Source organism: Scardinius erythrophthalmus (assembly GCF_964197995.2).
Source record: "Scardinius erythrophthalmus genome assembly, chromosome: 4".
NCBI classification, from domain to species: Eukaryota; Metazoa; Chordata; class Actinopteri; order Cypriniformes; family Leuciscidae; genus Scardinius; species Scardinius erythrophthalmus.
Genome location: NC_138224.1, coordinates 52,789,136 through 52,810,827, shown reverse-complemented (window position 1 = coordinate 52,810,827; position 21,692 = coordinate 52,789,136). Strand labels below are relative to the sequence as shown.

At 41.2% G+C, this 21,692-nt stretch overlaps 1 protein-coding gene and 2 long non-coding RNA genes across 3 annotated transcripts in view; 2 read left to right on the top strand and 1 right to left on the bottom strand.

Moving 5' to 3' along the window:
- Positions 1-8,358: 8,358 nt before the first annotated feature.
- LOC308689367 lies at positions 8,359-10,342 on the bottom strand. Its single transcript, XR_014029989.1, has 3 exons — positions 10,104-10,342; positions 9,558-9,615; positions 8,359-9,278 (listed from the first exon to the last, which is right to left on the bottom strand). It is a non-coding gene; the product is annotated as an uncharacterized lncRNA (long non-coding RNA).
- LOC308689368 lies at positions 10,266-12,704 on the top strand. The gene is made up of 3 exons (XR_014029990.1): positions 10,266-10,523; positions 10,600-10,662; positions 11,139-12,704. It is a non-coding gene; the product is annotated as an uncharacterized lncRNA (long non-coding RNA).
- Positions 12,705-14,221: 1,517 nt separating this feature from the next.
- The window catches only part of LOC308689949 (NACHT, LRR and PYD domains-containing protein 3-like), a 148,693-nt gene continuing 141,222 nt past the window's right edge, over positions 14,222-21,692 (top strand). The window contains exon 1 of the mRNA XM_081364083.1: positions 14,222-14,318. The gene's annotated coding sequence lies outside the window, so the exon portion shown is untranslated. The remainder of the gene's footprint in view (positions 14,319-21,692) is intronic.

The following is a 21,692-nucleotide window of genomic DNA, read 5'->3' as shown; positions in this document are numbered from 1 at the left end:
CCTCTTCTTCTTCTTGTCCCCCTCTGACGAGGATGTAGAGGAGGAGTCAACTGAGATGTCACTAGAGGATTGTGAAGACAAGGGACTGGAACCTTTGTCCCCTTTTATAAGAGCTGTTAAAATGGATACAAATACATACATAAGGCTCACAGCTTGCATCACATGGTACACAGGAACACAAAGCTTAACTCACATAATAAAACTCAACTGTACTATAATTTGAATGCATGTTGTGTGTTGTGAGACTTGCCTGATGCCAGTTGTTCTTTTAGCCAGTTAGTTCTTTTCTTTTGTGGACAAGCAGCACATGAGGGAAGAGCCAAACACATTTCTGTCAGGCACAAATCAATCTTCAGTGGATCAAAGGTCTCCTTCAGTAAGTGGATGCAATTCATGTACAGGTAAGCAATTAATAACAGTTGTCATATAAATATGTATTCATCATAAACTCACTTTGTTGCTGTTCTCTTTGTAATTTCCATAAAATGTGCAATTTTTTAAATAATGCATACAATTATTTTACATAAAGGCGTTCATAAACATTACATGTTCTATTTGCCTTTAAAGGTTTCCTCAGGGTCTACGGTTACGGCAGATAGACATGATGGATGACATTTCATTTCATGTCAAGTGTAGTTTAGTTTTTTTACACAACCACGTCTGAGGGCATTCGTTCCAATGAACTGCCGTAGCCAAGGCGACATCTAGTGTATATATCTACGCTCCAGTCTGCGCACACGTCACACACCAGTCTGCGCACACGTCACACACCAGTCTGCGCATACGTCACACACACGTCACACACCAGTCTGCGCACACGTCACACACCAGTCTGCGCACACGTCACACACCAGTCTGCGCACACGTCTCACACCAATCTGCGCACACGTCACACACCAGTCTGCGCACACGTCACACACCAGGAAGCGCACACGTCACACACCAGTCTGCGCACACGTCACACACCAGGAAGCGCACACGTCACACACCAGTCTGCGCACACGTCTCACACCAGTCTGCGCACACGCCACACACCAGTCTGCGCACACGTCTCACATCAGTCTGCGCACACGTCACACACAAGGAAGCGCACAAGTCACACACCAGTCTGCGCACACGTCACACACCAGTCTGCGCACACGTCACACGCCAGTCTGCGCACACGTCACACACCAGTCTGCGCACACGCCACACACCAGTCTGCGCACACGTCACACACCAGTCTGCGCACACGTCACACACCAGGAAGCGCACACGTCACACACCAGTCTGCGCACACGTCACACACCAGTCTGCGCACACGTCACACACCAGTCTGTGCACACGTCACACACCAGTCTGCGCACACGTCACACACCAGTCTGCGCACACGTCACACACCAGGAAGCGCACACGTCACACACCAGTCTGCGCACACGTCACACACCAGGAAGCGCACACGTCACACACCAGTCAGCGCACACGTCTCACACCAGTCTGCGCACACGCCACACACCAGTCTGCGCACACGTCACACACCAGGAAGCGCACACGTCACACACCAGTCTGCGCACACGTCTCACACCAGTCTGCGCACACGCCACACACCAGTCTGCGCACACGTCACACACCAGGAAGCGCACACGTCACACACCAGTCTGTGCACACGTCACACACCAGTCTGCGCACACGTCACACACCAGTCTGCGCACACGTCACACACCAGGAAGCGCACACGTCACACACCAGTCTGCGCACACGTCACACACCAGGAAGCGCACACGTCACACACCAGTCTGCGCACACGTCTCACACCAGTCTGCGCACACGTCTCACACCAATCTGCGCACACGTCACACACCAGTCTGCGCACACGTCACACACCAGGAAGCGCACACGTCACACACCAGTCTGCGCACACGTCACACACCAGGAAGCGCACACGTCACACACCAGTCTGCGCACACGTCACACACAAGGAAGCGCACAAGTCACACACCAGTCTGCGCACACGTCACACACCAGTCTGCGCACACGTCACACACCAGTCTGCGCACACGTCACACACCAGTCTGCGCACACGTCACACGCCAGTCTGCGCACACGTCACACACCAGTCTGCGCACACGTCACACGCCAGTCTGCGCACACGTCACACACCAGTCTGCGCACACGCCACACACCAGTCTGCGCACACGTCACACACCAGTCTGCGCACACGTCACACACCAGGAAGCGCACACGTCACACACCAGTCTGCGCACACGTCACACACCAGTCTGCGCACACGTCACACACCAGTCTGCGCACACGTCTCACACCAGTCTGCGCACACGCCACACACCAGTCTGCGCACACGTCACACACCAGGAAGCGCACACGTCACACACCAGGAAGCGCACACGTCACACACCAGTCTGCGCACACGTCTCACACCAGTCTGCGCACACGCCACACACCAGTCTGCGCACACGTCACACACCAGGAAGCGCACACGTCACACACCAGTCTGTGCACACGTCACACACCAGTCTGCGCACACGTCACACACCAGTCTGCGCACACGTCACACACCAGGAAGCGCACACGTCACACACCAGTCTGCGCACACGTCACACACCAGGAAGCGCACACGTCACACACCAGTCTGCGCACACGTCACACACCAGGAAGCGCACACGTCACACACCAGTCTGCGCACACGTCACACACCAGGAAGCGCACACGTCACACACCAGTCTGCGCACACGTCTCACACCAGTCTGCGCACACGCCACACACCAGTCTGCGCACACGTCTCACACCAGTCTGCGCACACGTCACACACAAGGAAGCGCACAAGTCACACACCAGTCTGCGCACACGTCACACACCAGTCTGCGCACACGTCACACACCAGTCTGTGCACACGTCACACACCAGGAAGCGCACACGTCACACACCAGTCTGTGCACACGTCACACACCAGTCTGCGCACACGTCACACACCAGTCTGCGCACACGTCACACACCAGTCTGTGCACACGTCACACACCAGTCTGCGCACACGTCACACACCAGTCTGCCCACACGCCACACACCAGTCTGCGCACACGTCTCACACCAGTCTGCGCACACGTCACACACAAGGAAGCGCACAAGTCACACACCAGTCTGCGCACACGTCACACACCAGTCTGCGCACACGTCACACACCAGGAAGCGCACACGTCACACACCAGGAAGCGCACACGTCTCACACCAGTCTGCGCACACGCCACACACCAGTCTGCGCACACGTCTCACACCAGTCTGCGCACACGTCACACACAAGGAAGCGCACAAGTCACACACCAGTCTGCGCACACGTCACACACCAGTCTGCGCACACGTCACACACCAGGAAGCGCACACGTCACACACCAGGAAGCGCACACGTCACACACCAGTCTGCGCACACGTCACACACCAGTCTGCGCACACGTCACACACCAGGAAGCGCGCGCGCCCTCAGATCACTTGGACGTGGCTGTGTACAGGAGGTAAAAACAATATAAATACTGTTCGTTTTCTCACACAAACCGCTCGTTTCGTGTCTTAGGCCATCAATGTGTACTTACGATGGGGAATTGTTTTAATTTGGACTCTGTGCATGCTCTTTGAGACAGTGACCATAGACCTGGATTATATGACTGACAGACAAGAACGGTTTGACCTAAAAATATCAAAATTGAAACTACTGCGGAAACAAAGACACCTACATCTTGGATGCCCTTGAGGTAAGCTAAAACATACCAAAATTTTATTTCAAAGTGAACTATCCCTTTAAACACATTATAGATATGCTTATAAATCCAGAATAAAGCATTTATAGCTGTATTTATAAACTGCTTATTAATGTCTATTAATGCTTTATAATTGATGAACTAACTGTTTACTAATGCTTAACTAATGATTAATAGCGTGCAGTTATTATAAAGTGTTACCTTTACTCCTAATGTTGGGTAAGTTGAGCCACTTCTGTGTCACTAGCTCTATTTCTGTGTGCTTATGATCTTGTCCTTTATTTGTCCTGATAGAAGACAGCTGAAATATGATTTGTTGTACAGTAACGCTGAAGCACGGATATTTCTCAGTGAAGAATATGTTCTCTGAGCTTCATGTCCTCTTCAACAGTCTCAGTCTTCCTCCAACATCAGGACACCTGAACGAAGCTCGACAAAATCTGTCCGATAATTCTGAATCATTTCAACAAAGAGCAGAATAAGTGTCCAGTGATGCTCTTCGCATGAAAGCGGCTGAGCTTTAGAAGCAGAATGTGAGATTCATCACGTAGAGCTGGAACATTTCTCCTCATGTTGCTCCATCAAGTCATGGTGTAGTCTGTAGTTGCAGCACAGTTTGTGTCTCCAGGAGCTTTTGTTCTGCTTTTGCACACGTTTCTCCTCCAGCGGCTCCTGGAAAACATCAGCGCAGGTTTTTATCTATTTATTTAAATGATCATCTGTAAAGATGCCTAACTTTAAAGTCTGGACTACAACAAAGCTTGTGCTCTTATTGCTTTGGAGAAAAGATGCTGTTCATGTCACACATTTGACCGCTGTGTTGTGATGAACACAATGATCTGTCATGAACTTCAGCATCAACTCTAGAGAAATGTGTCCAGTAGAGGAACATCTGTGACTGCTGTAGTTGAGAGAGTTTCTGGCATAATTGAGCTGATAGGAAAGAAACACACAGGACACATGTACTTAAATAAAAAAGTTTTAACTTTTTCTTTACTCTTTTACTTACTCTTTTAAAAAGTTATTTATAACCATGATGAAACCCTGCTGATGGCCTGGGTCTGGTGGAGTAGTGAGTTTGATGTGATTAAACTCGAGGTTCTGTGGGGTGTGGACTGGACTGACTCCATTCCTGGAGCTTCCCAACAAATCTCTGGGGTTTGGACTGATGTGGCAGTGAACCCGAGGTTACCCCGTGAAACACTGAGACGATCTCCTGATAGTGTGCTTTATTTCTCCACACACTGTCTGACACTAAATGAATTGTGCAGATCAGTGACGGTACACACACTCACAGTATCGCAGTTAAACACAGATGATCACGGTGTAATTCCAGTCTTTCAGGAGCTTCAGAGCTCAATCTGCTGCCTTCATCACCACAACATCTTCTTCTGAAATGATGGTGTTTTATCCTTTATTAGATTTCCACGAGCACAACAGCTTTATATGACAGGAGCGACACACACACACACACACACACACCAGCCTCTGTGCCTCAGTTTACACTGAAATATCTCTATCATGAACATGACAAAGTCAAGATGATATTTGTGTGTGTTTATAGTCAAAGACACACAGAAGGTGTTCAGGGTCAATATGACAGACTGAAATGTGTGAAATATTTCTGATAGTAACGAATCCTCCTCAGATTAGACAGAATCATCTGGAAGGAAGACATCAGATATCAGCGAGTGTTTGTTTCAATCTCAACTAGCTTTGATTCTCAGTAGAGACTGTAGTTTCAGACTCGGCTTTATTCAGTATTTCTTGGATTATGTGGCATTAGTGTTTTTCATTCTCTCAGTTATTAATGGTGTCTGTGCCTCTCTTTATTTCAGATTAGTGAATGGAGACAAAACCGTTAAACGTCGATCACTCAGCGCTCGCAAAGGGAGTCTGACAGGAGCTTTTCTGAGGGAAACTTTATCACTCTGTGCTTTTACTTCACCACAACTGACTTTCAGGACGTTGTGATAGTAATGCCATCATTTTTAGGTGTAGTCGGATAAAAATAAGACTAAAGATTTATATATTCTATATGAGCGCTACACTGGACCGTCCTGTTTAACACACGACACAGGTCCGTATAATTGACTATGAACAAAACGATTTAATGTTAAACACTTTTCAAATTATTCTTCCACCTTTAATTCTATCTCTGATGGAAATGTAACCCAGGTTAAAATCTGTCAATATATATTAAATGCTTGTATACTGGTTCTGCCGTCCCTGTCCCTTTAATTTGCCTGTGTGGAGTACGTGCCCTGTGACCTCACGCAACCTCAGTCATGTGACTGTGTTTAGCCAATCGCGCATTTGAGCACGAGTGTTTAACTAGATTGCGGTGTCTTACTCATTCAGAGGTTCCCTGAGGTGGGCATAGTAAAGGCTAAAAGGATAAGTGATGACCTAGCAGTGTAACTGCTGAACTGGTAGCCATATGGCTAGCACTTTTGTGGCTAGAGTCAAATAATTGTTTGCAGACAGTGATTGCCTCTGATTCTAGTTCAGCACTGATTAGTATTCAGAACTTTCAGTCTGAATCAAGGGAAGATATTTTAATTGAAATTTTACAGCTAGTAAATGGACTGCAAGCATCAGGAAGGAGGGTGACATTCTTATGGGTTCCAGCTCATATAGGAGTGGAGGGTAACGAACTGGCTGATGAACATGCAAAGAGAGCAACAGGGAAAAACAATATAGATATAGACGTGAGATACAGTAAAGCAGAGATAAAAAGTATAGTTAAGGCTAAAACCATTAAAAAGTGGCAACATATCTGGGACAATGGGTGCACAGGAAGACATCTATATAGGATACAAGGGAAAGTGGGAAAAGATACACACACAACCAGAACTAGACAGGAAGAAATTGTGATGACTAGAATGAGGTTGGGTCATACAAAGCTGAATAGTACATTGTTCTTAATGAGAAAGCATGGTGATGGAAATTGTGAGTATTGCCAAAGCCATACACCTGAAACAGTAGAGCATGTAATAATTTACTGCCATAAATACAATCAGGCTAGGCAAAGGCTTGTTAATCAGCTGGAAGCAAAGCAAGTGTCTCTAGATACTAAGACCTTATTGGAAAGAAGTTCAGGAGAAATTTTTGGTTTCTTACTTTCTTTTTTGAAAAGTACAGGCCTTTTTAAAAGGATATAAACTCTACTTATCTGATTGTTTTGTTTGTTTGTTTATTTGTTTGTTTTGTTTGTTTATTTTGTTTGTTTAAAACAGTACAGAATAGTCAGTAACTCCCGTTCCTTACTCCAGTCCAGTGGTGGCGGTAATGCACAAGAAATAGTTGCTAACCGCCAATAAAAAAGAAGAAGAAGAACTCATTGGCTGCGTTCCAAACCGCATACTCAATGAGTAGGTACTTAATTTCAATGAGTACTTACTTAACGACCGCTAAAAGAATAGGTACTTTATAGCAAGATCTCGTTGAGTATGAATGCGAACCGGACATCTGCCATGTTGACGTTATCATGTGACCTACGACGCGTTATCACACGCGCAACAACTTAAAAGATTTGAACGACACGTTTAATTTATCTATCTGTAAATATCTTGATATTGATTAAACTTGCTCATTTTGTGGTCTTTTTGAAGAAACTGCTGCCCATTTATTTTGTGAATACATTTAGGGTTGATTTAAGTTCTTGTATTTAACCCTACTAATGTTTTATCCTTAACGATATTATTTATTTTTTATTACGAAATCCCCAAATTGTCATCTCTTGAATATGTTGTTAATTTTTTATCTAAACGTTTTCATCCACAAGCAAAAGTGGCTTACTGCTTTATTTTTTCCTCTTTTTCTTGTTAAATTTAACTGTCGTTTCATCCCTAGGCCTATAAATAACAAAAAAATGTTTTTTTAAATGTATTATAATGAATTATTTAAGAAAATATATATTATATTAAGATATATCTGAATTATATCTTAATATCTTATTATAAAATATATATTTTCTTCCTGTGTAAAAAATCTCATATGTATGCAAACCCATAATATATATATATATATATATATATATATATATATATATATATATATATATATATATATATATATATATTATGGGTTTGCATACATAATATGAGATTTTTTACAGATCTCATAACATCAGTAACTCGACAGCCCTACCTAGAACGGATTTCCTCAGCGTTTGTAATGTCTGCACAAAGGGCAACTTTTCGAAGATTCGCCTTTGGAGGAAAACTGTTGATTTTATACTCGAAAAATGTAAGTATCATTAATATTAAAAATTAATATTACCTCAGAATGAATTGCATTGCTATCCCACCCCAAAACATACAATAACAACAACGATAAATGCTGACCAATATTTAATTATATTACTTTTTACTGAAAATGATATCATTCAATAAAACAAACAAAATGTAATGTATCTCATATGACATAGCTATGCATGATTGAATACACTCTAGATGTGTATATAATGAACATATCTACATTTTCATTCAAACAATTAAATAAAACATTAATTAAATAATTATATTTTATTTACTGACAACAATGAGAAATATTAATAAATTAGTAAAAGAATGAATGAAAGTCACCATCACAAAATAAACAAATGCATAAGTCAAGAAACAAGAAACAAAGCTTTATTCAATATAGATTATACAATCATGTATGTAGGCTACAGGCGCTGAACCCCACATCCTTCTGCCATCTCAACACAGCGGTTCCCATTCTGCGGCTTTATTCTGATGAATCAGCTGACCGCCAGAGGTGAGCCATTCCCTCGTGCCAGAGGTTGTTGCGTGATGTGTTGTGCTTCACAATCTGAGGCAATAAAGGCCGGTGGAGTGATGGAGGGTCTCATAAGGGCAGGTGGAGTGATGGAGGGTCTCATAAGGGCTGGTGGAGTGATGGAGGGTCTCATAAGGGCAGGTGGAGTGATGGAGGGTCTCGTAAGGGCAGGTGGAGTGATGGAGGGTCTCGTAAGGGCAGGTGGAGTGATGGAGGGTCTCGTAAGGGCAGGTGGAGTGATGGAGGGTCTCATAAGGGCAGGTGGAGTGATGGAGGGTCTCATAAGGGCAGGTGGAGTGATGGAGGGTCTCGTAAGGGCAGGTGGAGTGATGGAGGGTCTCATAAGGGCTGGTGGAGTGATGGAGGGTCTCGTACGGGCAGGTGGAGTGATGGAGGGTCTCGTAAGGGCAGGTGGAGTGATGGAGGGTCTCGTAAGGGCAGGTGGAGTGATGGAGGGTCTCGTAAGGGCAGGTGGAGTGATGGAGGGTCTCATAAGGGCTGGTGGAGTGATGGAGGGTCTCGTAAGGGCAGGTGGAGTGATGGAGGGTCTCATAAGGGCAGGTGGAGTGATGGAGGGTCTCTTAAGGGCAGGTGGAGTGATGGAGGGTCTCGTAAGGGCAGGTGGAGTGATGGAGGGTCTCGTAAGGGCAAGTGGAGTGATGGAGGGTCTCATCCATGGCACCGTTTCCAGGATTCAGCTCTGGGCTCCTCATCCTCAGTGCTCACACCAGCCTGCTGACATTTCAGATCCTACAAAATGCACAAACATAACACAAAAGCAGTTATTTTAACCGCACAATGTCATTTGATTTCAGTATTATTTAGAGGACAAAAACGCTTTTTTTCCACAAATGCCGCCATCATCTTTCCTTGCAGGTCCTGCTCCACCACAAAAGCTGTGCAGCAAATGCACAGAAATCAAGAATCAGAAAGGTGCTGTAATAGCTCTGTTTGAAATTACAATAATTAAAATAAACTACAACTTAAGATTTAAATAGTTGTTGTTATTCATTTCTGTAGTATACTCACTCAAAGCCTTCATGAGCCACTCTCCACCGGATAAACACGCATCTGTTCATCTCTGTCCCTGTAACATCCAGACAAGATTCACATTAGCCTACCTCTGTGATTTATGAACTCAACACTACATTTACATGTTGAGGTTGTTTTAACTTTTTATCCAACATAAATGTTCCTCAAATTATCAACTAATGGACAAATAAAATAGATAACTTATGTTTAACGTTAGTTACTTTATAGATTTGTTCTACATAGCACACATTCATCATTCAGATGTCTATTTCATGTTGTGATATTTCAAGATTTTCCTGTCAGATGTAAATAGACATTTAAAATAAGCGTCTTGGTTTATGTAAATCCACTATAGAGACGTAACTTACGTGTCCTTACTTGAGCTCCCCTGTTAGCTAACGTTATACATAATAATACGTGTTTTTACAGCAAAATCACAACTATACTACACTGTGTAACGTCTTTACACCTTCAACAATTCAACAGTTTACTCTACAGTAGTTCAACACATGCAATTTTAACAAAAGGAACGTGTTTACTCACATTTGAGAGCACACGCGTCGCTGATCTCTGCGATGTTTGACAATGACGTATCCTCTCGTGTGGCCTCCTGGGATAGAAGAGTATCCATCGTTGAGCACTCAAAAATCTGGCCGGAAGCAGTAAGCCATCCGGGAACTTCTCGCCTACTCTTTTATGAATACTGACGTTTGGAACGTACTGCTTCCTTCACGTACTGTTTTCGCCTACTATATAGTAGGAAAGTAGGCATATTCGAACGCACTTAAGTCCGAATCTCGCGATAATTAGTACGTCACCCAGGTAATTCTCGCCTACTCTTTTGGATTCGTACATACTTTTTCGCTCGCCTACTCTTTTTCCCATACTAAATAGTAGGGAAGTATGCGGTTTGGAACGCAGCATACCAGAGGTGTGGGGAAGCTGATCGACAGCTGTGGACAGGTTTGTGTTTTACAAACTATTCACTCTTGTGTTCGATTCATGCTTTTAGGTTAAGCATATCATTGTAACTTTTTAGAACAACTTACTGGCTGCAGGGAATCCGTCGCCGCCATCAGGTTATGTTTACATAGAGGAACTGGTGAGTAATCTGAATGAGTGAACTACATGCTGGACACTAACATGTTAAGTCAGTAGCAATGAACATTAGCGTTAGCTTTAACATTGGCATTGGATGCTTTAAACAAATGGTTTTGATTCATTTTATGCTGTTGTGAGGTCTGTCATTTTTTTTTGGTTTACAAATGGATTTTGTGTTTACAAATGGATTTGTTTGCACTAAGTGTGTTTATATGCACTAAGGACATCAGATTACAGTACTGTAGGATTATTTATTTGAACTTTGTGCAGGCAAAACAACTTTAATATTGTACTTTTGACTTTTGTCAAACACTTAATGTTTTTTATTTGTAGTTTGTACATTTATTGATTATTTTGTAATGATTTAGAATTGTGTACACATGGAAATTATATTTGAGTGTGGAATTAGCTAAAGTTTAATGCAAATTTAGTTCCAACTTAGCCCTATTATTTACTGGTCCTGTTGTTGCACTACAGGACAGGGGTTTTTTTTCTCTGTTTGGGGATGAATGATGGCGAGCTGAACTACTACGGCTGGGAGTCTACCATCTGTGCAGCATCCACTGAACAGCCACCCTACTGGTCTGTTAGGAAGGTTGTCCGCAGCCTGTTACCCACACACTTCTCCACAGACTAGCGCTTCAGTCCCACATGCACATCTTTTCCCTTAACGAACAATAACCTATGGACTTACCAATACAAACTTTTATAAACCTCTTGTGGGTTGTCTCGTTGGTCTTGAAGAAACCAAACATCGCTGGGACAGTTTTTTTTCTTTTTGTTTCTTGTGTGTGGCATTTGTTGTGATTTCTATTGTCATATCTTAATTGAACAATAACCACAAAGTGCACTTAACTATAACTGATTCAACTGTAGTCTGTAACTATTTTGGGTTCTTTTTCTATTTTCATTATTTTTGTTTGTAAATATTTTGTTTAATCACTTTTCAATACATGGTACCTGTACTAAATTTAAATTCATGGTTCTGTGTTATTACTGGCTACCAGCTACTGTAGCCGAATTTAGACTTTTGTGATCTAACTAGCTTAAACTGTTTATTTTAATAGTTATTTATTTAATTTATTATAGCTAATATTACTGACATATTAATATTGGCTAGCGAGTCTCAAGTACCCGTTACAGAAACATTAATGACACAGAATCGTAGGTGAAATCCACAACATTGTATGTCACATGATGTAATTTCTGGATAATCCTGAATCAATTAAAAGACCATATTTCAGACTCATAAGAATCGTCTCAAATGTCACATCAGCTGAGAAACTGAGCTTCTCCAAACACTGAATCAACTGAACTAATAGTTTGACAGAATGATCCGATGTCGTTCCTGATTAATCAAATACGTGTATGTTTGTTCAGAGGGAGAAGACTTGAAGATAAAGAAGACCAGTGCAGAGAAGTGCAGTGATGAAGAAATGCATTTAAAGAGTATCCGTTACATTCAGACTGTGATTCATATGGACATTTCTGTGTAATGTCATTGATCTTAACTTGACTTATAATATTATGGCTTATAATATTTCTGGATTTAATTGAAGTTTGAGAAAGTTACGTCTCTTGAGTTTATAGAAAGCAGAAGATTTTACTGACTGACTGAATTCACAATCTCTCTACTTGCTATAGGTGGGGATTTCAGTGTTGTGATTGACAGCGCTCTTGATAAATGATTGTCAGGCCGACTCTCATCACTTAATTCAGAATATAAACCATTCCTGGAGACACTTGATGTGACTGAAGTCTGGAGATGGACGTGGTTTATTTGTTGTTGATATCTGAGGTAAAGCTGTGGTAAAGTATGCAAACATCACGTGAACGTCACTACGGGAAGCAGAAAGTGTCTTCAGACTTCACGTCTCTGTTTTCTGCGACTCTCGCCGATCGGTTACATCAGCCGATGTCCAACACACCTAACATGACACATTCACAAGAGGAGCACATGGCAAGAACACATGAGGGAAAAGGGAATCACATGACAGGAACCTTGACTATTGGTAAATTACAAAATTAAAGACATGAAACGTGAAAACAAAACCCAAACCAGTGTGACTTTTTTTCTTCAATTATCTACAGCAGGGGTCGGCAATAGGTGGCCCGCCAGCAATATTTTCTGGCCCGCCGGATTATTTTGGAAGTCCGTTTTTAAAAAACATTTTTTTATCAGCCTATTTTTATTTTACAATAACGGTTTACAAATAGGCCCCGTTTGTCATTCGTTACTTATTATTTATTCGGGTATAACACACTGATATATAATATGTATTACCTGATAAGAAATATTTGCACTAAATGCTGCACAAAACTCTTACACTACTTGAGAAAAGCCGTAGTCGCACGGCGATTTCACAGCCGCATACTGTGTGAAACGCCCATAAGGAATCTTGCGGCGCGGGATTAAATTTTAAAGTATAAAGACGGTAGCGGTCAGAACTCTGGTGTACTTTGGACGGAGCGGGCGGTCTTACTGACAATAGCCCACTCCCGACATCTTTTGACAGCGTATCCGCACTTCATTCTGACCACCTGTACACCTATAGCTCTGAGGAGCTGTTTGGTACTGAAACCATTGTCAGTCAACCACATTCTTTTTTTGCAAGGATGTTTGAAATAGTTCGGCAGAAAATAGCCTATATACTTCATTTGTCAGTAGGGCAATATGGTTTTCGTTTATGTTGCTTAGAAATGTGAGTGATAGGCTTTGTCCTATTTAATTTATGTTATTTATATTTCATTAATTTTTTCTGTGACATTTTTTTCTCTGCTGACAGTAGGCTAGCCTACAATGTTAAAATAATATTTTATGTTGACACAAACACAATTTTTGTATAGCATTTATAATTGTTATAGGCTACTTAATCTCTCTCTTTCCGTTAGAGACATTTGAATGTGAGATTCTGGAAACGAGATCTAAATTTTGCGGACCCGTCAGGTCGGGAAATAAAGCGGGTGAACACAGAGTGTATTTTAAGCGGTTGCTGAATAGAACCTTGTGGGAGCGGGACGAAAAAAAAAAACAGTCCCGCGCAGACCTTCTTAAACCATAGGTGTGTATGTGTGTGTCCCGAATAAATAATAATAATAAAAAAGGAATAAAGTTCAAAAGTCGGACTGTAAGCAAATTAGGCATGATTGCGTTTCACACCTTTATTAAAATGGCTGTAATATGTTAACACAATAGTACTTGATCTGTTTAAAATGATTTCATTGATATATGCAATGTAGACGTTAAGAGTATTCATTAAGAGTATTTAATTTGTATCCATAGGGCTACTCCGTGTAGCTGGCCCGCCATCTACTGGCTAAAAAAAAAATTGGCCTGCGGCCAAAGTTACTTGCCGACCCCTGATCTACAGTCTTCTGCAATGCCCTCCAAATCTCATGAAGCCTGACAGTGCACTTGGAGAACCAAATAAGAGACACAGAGACCAGATTGCTGCTCAGTTGTTTCTCAGTTTAATGCAGTTGGACAGAGGATACGTGTGTCAATACATGTGTTAGCCTGTTTTCTGCTTGTGTCAAAGTTGCGTAAGGAAAACTACAGAGAGGAAGAGAAAGCGTAGACAGATCACAGAATGCAAACTCAAACAGGGTGACAGAGAGCCAACACATATTTTACACTGGCACAAATATCACATCACGGTAAGTCTTCAGGAATTAATCTTCAGGATTATAATGATATCGAGCTCTAGGGATTCTGCTTTCAGTTTACATTAATTTACAGACTCTTTACAATCTGAAATATACAGAGGTGGAAATTAAACATGTAAATGTTCAACACTTCCGCTCTTCTATAGGCCAGGCGTTGATTCACAGACGATCAATTAAAGTGTCTGGATTGTGATATTTAAAGGAAGAAGGCTGAGTAAATAAAATGATAAATTATATAATGTTTTTATTTCACCTATGTGAAAATGCTCAATAATAACAATAATAATAATAATAGACTAGATTAAAAAGTTTGTCGAGACAAACTTTAAGATGGCTTGAGAAAGATTGGACCAGACAGTTTTGAAGAAGTTTAAAGTAGTTTGAAGTTTAAAGTAGTTTAAAGTTGTAAGTTGATAGATAGATAGATTTTGATCTATCTAGATTTTGGGTGGTTGCTAGGGTGTTGCTATTGCTTGGGTGTCCCTATTTTCCTGAACTGCTTTTACATGCCCTTAACTCAAAGCATTCCTGATTTTGGATCCTCCTCCTTCCTAAAGTTATGTTCAGACCACGCATCACACAGTGTTTGTGCCGCACTGGCACTGAGCAGATAGAAAAAGTAGCGATTGAACAAAACGCACAAGATGTTTTAAAAGAAGAATTAAATGTTGGTCAAACCGCTATTAGAGTAGCTGAGTCAGTGTTGTCAACCAAGTGAAAAAATCCAGAAAATAAATCAAACACTGAACAAGTTACAAAAGTGTCAAAGACGAATCCCATGAGCTGTTCTGCCCTACTAAGGCAAAAGACCTTAACTCACCAGAGTGTGAAACTGAGAAAAATGACTTTAAAGTTATCTTAATGTCCTGGCAATTGAGTTATAGGTATAATATTGTAATTTTCACATGTTGTAGTGTATACCTTTATTAACCCATCTACAAAAAAATGTTGAACTCAAATTTGACCTTTGACCCTTTTTCGGAAGTTACTGTATTCTGCCTTAGCATTGCCCACAAAATGACAATCGGTCATACCAAGGCAAAAGACCTTAACTTCTATTTTATAGCCAATGTTATGCTTAAAATGTAAGCAATATTAAAATTGGACTCACTATGATAAAAATGGCTTTACATGTATCAACAAGAAGTTAAAGTAGTGAGAATAGTTGGAAAAGTATGAATGGTTTTAATTAACATGAATTTCATAAAACAAAGTTGATTAACATCACTAAAGTATAAAAGATGTGGAACATTTAAAGTTTTTTTTTTTGAAAAACTGACTCTAAAACTGAAGTGTGTGTGCGTGTGCGTGTGTGTGTGTGACTCGGTGTGTGTGAGAGAGAGAGAGAGGTGCGGGCGCGATCGAACAGTGGGATCGCGTCCGCGCCTCTCTCTTTCTCACGCACGCACACGCACACACACACACACACTTCAGTTTTAGAGCCGGTAGCAAGTTTTAAAAACTCGTGGTGGATGTAATGGATTTGCCTTCTCGTCGGTTGTTTGACATGGATTTTAACCAAGGTTCAACAAAAGGTAGGCTCTAAATTATTCCTGTTGCTGGTGTATAATGGTGTGTCGTTGCGGCTCCAACCAACCAACTCGCGTAGTTTTCAGTCAGTGGACTGTCATTGGCAGGCGAGAGCTAGCTATGAAGCATATTTTATTTCAGTTGTACATGTAGCTTTGTTACGGGCTGTGAATTAAGATATCATACAAGCCTGCTCTATTCAGCACTTGTTACTGGATAAATTGTTGATTATGGCTCGAAAAGTGTTTGTGTCTAGTTTGTGAAGTAGTATCGCTAGCTTAAGGCTACCGCTAGCTATTATTGGATGTTAAAGATTCAAAGCCATCTCCACCATCATTTTCCCCCGAGAGTATGCCATTCTTCAAACCTAACAAAAGCAATCACTGTGAAAAATGTACGTGTGTGTCTGAGGTGATTTAATTGCTACATCATAACCCCGTAACTCCAGCGCGGCAATACTTTGATGGTCGATGGGTTAGAAAGGCAGAGTGCCGTAACTTCACGGCAGCGCACCCGTAACTTCATTCGAGTGTTCAGGAGCAGCGAGAAACGAAGGCATAAAGCCGTAACTGACGTTACGGGCTTCTACCATAGTTTCCCCTTGGCTTTTTGAAGTTACGGCAAAAACATAATCTTATTCCACCCAAAAAACAATCGAATTGAAACTTGATGTTTGTCTACATGATAAAACTTATGTTTATTGTCCTAAAAGTTACAATAACTCATTTTCGCCAAAAATTGAAGTTACGACCTTTTGCCTTAGTGCGGCAGTGTTCTTCTCAGTCAGATGATGGGTTGAGGAACACAAAGAGTCTGAAAGTGATGTTAGTGGAGACACAGATGGATGTGGAGAGTGCTTACTCTTTCATAAAAATTCAGTCCTTTTTACAAAGAACCAAAGGCTTGAGATCAGTTAAAGTTGATGAGTTTTTCCCAGATCTTAAGTTGTTCCTTGATTCAGTTTAACTATTCATGAAAATACAGAACACCCCGGCCAACTGACCTTCACAGACCAAGACATTTTTAGTCTAAATAATGTATGATTAAAAGTTAAATAGCTAATGATGGTTAAGTGTCTTTTGTTTTTCTTTTTCTTTGTTTTGTTATCCTCTCTCTTTTGTTAAAGTGCAAATTAGCATTTGCTATGTGTGACATAAAGCTGGGTTCTTTAAACATCAATGGTGCCAGAGAGGATGCAAAGAGAGTTTCCCTTATCAGTTTGTTTAAAGTTAAGGAATTAAATGTAATTTTTTCACAAGACATGTACACATGATTCTGAAGAGTGATGAAGAATTGAATTAGGTGTTTAAGTTTAAGGTTGATGACTTTGACTACACTGTGCATGTAACATCAGAGATGATGAAATGCTTTGGGTGTGGGACTGTAGGGCATGTTATTCGCCCATGCCCAGAGAGAGCAGGTGAGATGCGGGCTGTTAACACAGTGGACCCGCCGAAAGCGGAGCCTCTTTACCTGGCGAACCGCAGAGAACCATGCAGGAAGAAAACCAAGATGATAGCGATCAGGAGAATGAGCAGATAGAAAATGTAGCGAGTGAACAAAACGCACAAGATGTTTTAAAAGAGGAATTAAATGTTGGTCAAACCACAACTAGAGTAGCTGAGTCAGTGTTGTTAAATGAGTAAGAGGTTTTGTTGGTCGCTGACATTTCCAAATTTAAAAAACCCCAGAAAATCAATCAAACACTGAACAAGTTACAAAAGTGTCAAAGGAGAATCCCATGAGCTGTTCTTCTCAGTCAGATGATGGGTTGATGAACACGAAGAGTCTGAAAGTGATGTTAGTGGAGACACACAGATGGATGTGGAGAGTGCTTACTCTTTCACCAAAATTCAGTCCTTTTTACAAAGAACCAAAGGCTTGAGATCAGTTAAAGTTGAGTTTTTCTCAGATCTAAAGTTGTTCCTTGATTCAGTTAAACTATTCATGAAAATACAGAACACCCCGGCCAACTGACCTTTACAGACCAAAAAACCTTTACAGTCTACAAAAATATGATAAAAGTTAGCACAAATAACTAATGATGGATAAGTGTCTTTTCTTTTTCTTTGTTTGTTATCCTCTCTGTTTTGTTAACATTAACATTTGCTATGTGTGACATAAAGCTGGGTTCTTTAAACATCAGTGGTGCCAGAGAGGATGCAAAGAGAGTTTCCCTTTTTTCACAAGAAACATGTTGAAAATGAAACTGCATGGAAGAAAGATTGGGATGGGGAAGTTGTTCTCAGTCATAAGAGTAGTAACAGTGGTGGAGTTGGTATCCTGTTTTCATGAGATTTTTTACCCATTTATTGTGTTACTGAAGAAATCATTGAAGGTCGCTTGTTAAAATTATCACATGGCTTGGTTGAATTCTAATGTAGAATGCGGTGTGATATTTCTTGATATCAGACGCTGCGAAGTATAACAGAGCGTTGCCATGAGAAACAGAGCGTTGCTATGGACGCAGGATTCTAACCGTAGAGACGGAACAGACTATTTTCTTTAGCGGAAGCAATACAATCATTTTTAAATCAATAAACTCCTTTTTAAATCAATATTTTGTGTCAAATTATTGATTTATTTGGTAGGTAGCCATGTACCCAGCTAGCAAAAATTGTGCGGGCAGAGAGCGGCCCGATTAAGGCTAAAACACTCGGCCGATCCTCGGCATGAATCTAGGTCCGATTGCTCTGCGAGCGCTCGGTTTTAACGCGGCCCGATTAAGGCTAAAGACACTCGGCCGAGCGCTCGGTTTTAACGCGGCCCGATTGCGGAACCCCGAGTGAGAGGACGTAAGCTCGCCTCCAATCCCGTTCCTTATTTGAACTTTATTGATTTCCATTCATGTCAGGTTAATACTAAAATTGCTTAGCAGACGTTATTTATGCAAGATAAACAAAGTAAAACAGCACAAAGAAGACAGGTTTCATGTTTAATGCATTTTTTTATTGGACCACACTACAAAAATAGGATAAACACACTTTTTAATAACAGATTTGAATAGAATAGAAATAATATCACAGCATTAATGTAGAATTCAAGGAGTTCAAATACCATTTTCCAATGTCAACATTTTCACTTTGAAACATTTAATTCTGGCCCACCTTGTTTTTGAGTTGTCTACGCACACACTTTTTAATAACAGATTTGAATTGAATTGAAAAGAATAGAATATAAATAATATCACAGCATTAATGTAGAATCAAGGAGTTCAAATACCATTTTCCAATATCAACATTTTTAACTTTGAAACATTTAATTCTGGCCCACTGCGTTTTTGAGTTGTCTACATTGTCTGCCTGTTCGACCTCTGGATCGGCCACCATCCCTATCAGGGGCTAACTGCCACCTGGTGATGAGGAGCTCTATTTCCTTTTCTGTAAATTCTTTGGTCAGGGCATTGCGGCGGACTGCATCTGAGAAAAACACAAGATAGAAGAGGGCAGCATGACCATGTGATGTTACTCAGCAACCACCAAAACTTAATTTGGATGCAGGGCAAAAGTTTAGGAGCACAGTCTAAAATTTAGGAGCACCTTCTGATCAATGACAAATTAACCTTCTCATTAAAAGGCGATATTTGATAAAATTACTTGCCGGGGCATTTTTTTTTGAAAAAGCGCATATTCTTAACTAAATCACAGCCTTTGTTATTTCATGATAGCACTATGCTATATTATGATTGTAAATGGTTTTAAATAGATAGCGTAGCCTTAGAAAACGGTGTAATAATGTTATTCATGGATTCTCGTCTGTGGAATGCGCCACTTACGGTATTTTGCCGGTTACTCAACACGGGTAAATTGCAATTGAGGATTTTTTTAAAATCGAGTACTCTACTTTAATCGAGGAATCGTTACAGCCCTAGTTTCAATGGAGGGTGCACCCATAGAACCTGATCAGGTCAGTCGCACTGGTGCTCCTAAATACTTTGTCAATGTCACAGCCAGTAAAAAAAAAAAAAAAAAAAAATAGGTCGCACTGTAGAGCCCTGGGATGTCACCACAGTGCAGTTATCCAGCACTGACACTCACCCAGAACCACACTTTTAATGAGTCTCGCCAGCGAAGTGTTCATTGCTCTTTTCAGGACCTGCCCCAGAGTGTCTTTAAGAGTCATGCCTCCAAGAGTCATGCCTCCGACCATTCCAAGGAGAACAGTCTGAAACAAAGACATGTAACTCGTTAGTTATTTAAGGAATATAGCATGAGGGAGAGTGGGGACTGACTTTTAGGAATGATCTGATTAATGCATAATTTAACTCACCAAATTATTCTTCTCCTCTGGATTCTTTAATGTCTCCTCCAAACATTGTAGCTCCTCAATAGTTGAAAGTGGGAGCCCAAAATGTGTTGGGTCTGGGGTGAAGTCTGGAACTGCTGGAGATTTTTTTGAGCTGCATCAGGATGAGCAACTGCTGCTCTCTGATAGAATCAAGCTGGATGAGGATCTCCTTAGCAATTGCTGTAAGACACAAGAAAAAGCAGGCATAACAGATTAGTAGCAAAACATCGTACGTAGATATGTCAGAGTAAACCGAGAGAGATCACTTTGTAGAATTCCTACCTGTAGGCACAGCCTCCCGAGAAGACCTGTTTTTTGTGTCTTCCATGGTGTTGTTTTCCATGGTTGTGTTGACATTTCTGCCTTTATAACTGAGGGGATTATAATCAGAGGAAGGTTAAGTTTAAAATAAAAATGTTGAATGTAATATATTTTTCTCCTGGTCCTTATTTTAAATAGGTCATAAAAAAAAAAAAATTCAATATTATCGATATCGACCGATATGAAAAGCTTACATCATGATACAGTTTTCAGCCATATCGCCCAGCCCTAGGGTAACTTAGCTAATAAACTTTTCAAACCTGCCTGTACAGACCGCATTTAGCCAATGGTAATGTTGATGTTAGCTATAAAGTGCGATTTCAGTTTGCGCCATAAACGTACAACTAGAGGCCAATTCACACCGCAGACAAACACCAACAAAAAAAGTCACCAACAAAAGTTGGCCGTTGTATTCAGAATGTTATGAAAAATAAGTGTCATGTTCACACTGCCCCAACAGACACCGACAAACTCGAGCACCCATGGAAAAACATGAGATATCCATTCATTTTAACCAATACAAGTAAAAGATTGCAGCTTTCAGACACAACTTTCTTATCGTTTAATATTGTTAAATGTCGAGAATGCATCTGTTACAGGCCCCTGTGCAAAAGGCCATTAAATGCACTTCACGACGTCATGTCACAGCGTTCACAAAATGGTAGTGATGTTACATATGACACTGAAGCTTCGATGCGTGTATCACATAAGCGACACAGTTTGTAGTGAAGCCCCGTATCGAGGCGTGTATTGGTTTACTAGAGTCACGTGATCGATGACAAACGAAGCCTCACTTTCTGTCCAGTCACGTGCGCGTTTCGCTTTGGGTGTCAGAAGGCTCGAACTTCAGATCGTATTTAACGAGTCATTGTTGGCTCAGTCTGGTTGATATATACAATTATTGATATTGACATTTAATAACAGATGATACTATCAGACAATGTCCTTATTCATTGTGTGTGTGTGTAGAGAGAGAGAGAGAGAGAGAGAGAGAGAGTAGGCCTACATTAAATCTTACTGAATCATATAAGCTTATAAACTATTATATTTTATTGTCACACTTTAATGGGAAAATGAATTTATTTAATGAACAAATCAAACACAAACATGTAAGGCTTTTATTTGTACACATAACATTTAAACTATGGAGTGTGTTGTGGTTGCTTCATCTGCCAGACCTTCTAACTTCTGCTTTATTTTAAATAGGCACCAGATGGCGCTGTTCTC